We start from the raw sequence: 1,087 nt of genomic DNA, 5'->3' as shown, positions 1-1,087 counted from the left end.
AAATTCTCAATTTGTTGCAATGGAATTATTCCAGGTTTACACCATGTTAACTGAGATAGGAACCAAGCCTAGACAGCAAAATAAAGTGCTATTCTAATCTTTTATCTTTGTTAGAAGCTCCCACTGATATGAATAGGATTGTCAAGAGTGGAAAAAAGGTAAAATAGCACATTATATTAATTCATATTGACCCCATATATATCCTAGATTATGTAACAATTTTATCTCTGGGATTAACAGAAAGTATGAGGTTGTGATTGTGAACTCTTTAAAATAGTAAACTGGGTGCAAGTGGGAGAGAGGCTGTTATAATAAAGACCCAGGTATTTGTATCCTTATGTAACCAAAGTGCTCTGGCAGCATATCAATGAATCCTTACAACAGTGGCTGTCAGACTGGGGGACTGCCACCAGGGCCAGGTGGCACACCTCCCGCAGAGCCTTATGTGGAAGAGGCTGTGGCACGAGTGCCAGCTCTCGCTGCAGCCCTTTGTGGTCTGACCCCAAATGCCCCACCCAGAAGAAGGCAGGCAGGACAGTTCCACCTGCCTCACATGCTTGTTTCTGGAAGCAAATGTGAGAGGTTGGACTGAGAATGACTGGGGCAATAGCAGGCACCTGTGCCACAGCTACTTCCTGATCTGGCTCTGCAGGAGATGCATGGTAGCAGCACGGTATCCAAGCTGTGGTACCCTGAAAGGCTATCCCAAGCTGTGGCAGCCCAGCTGAGAACCACTGAATCTAGATTTGCTTTGGCGAGTTACTAGTTGGCAGAAAAGTCCCTCATGCCCCTCTTAGGGCACCAATTAAAGGAGCAGGGCATTTATCTTAACCTTCTGCTTGTAAACAGCCTTGCCAACATACAGATCTGTGTAAACATGGGTGACTGGTGCCTCCTGGAACTGGGGGGTACAATTTGTGGGCAGCAGCATTGGCAGCGGGGTGATGAACAGCGACCACTTGCAGAGGCTGGTGTTGGCAGCGTGGGGTCAGGGTGGCGACTGCCTGCAGAAGCTGGTAGCAGTGGGGGTGGTGAGCGGCAAACTGCTCTGGGTCAAGATTCGGGGGGGGCAGGGGGAGAGGGATTT

The sequence above is a fragment of the Gavialis gangeticus genome, unplaced genomic scaffold (assembly GCF_001723915.1).
Source record: "Gavialis gangeticus isolate Ggan-Ray unplaced genomic scaffold, GavGan_comp1, whole genome shotgun sequence".
In the NCBI taxonomy this organism is placed as follows: domain Eukaryota; kingdom Metazoa; phylum Chordata; order Crocodylia; family Gavialidae; genus Gavialis; species Gavialis gangeticus.
This window is presented reverse-complemented; position numbering follows the sequence as displayed.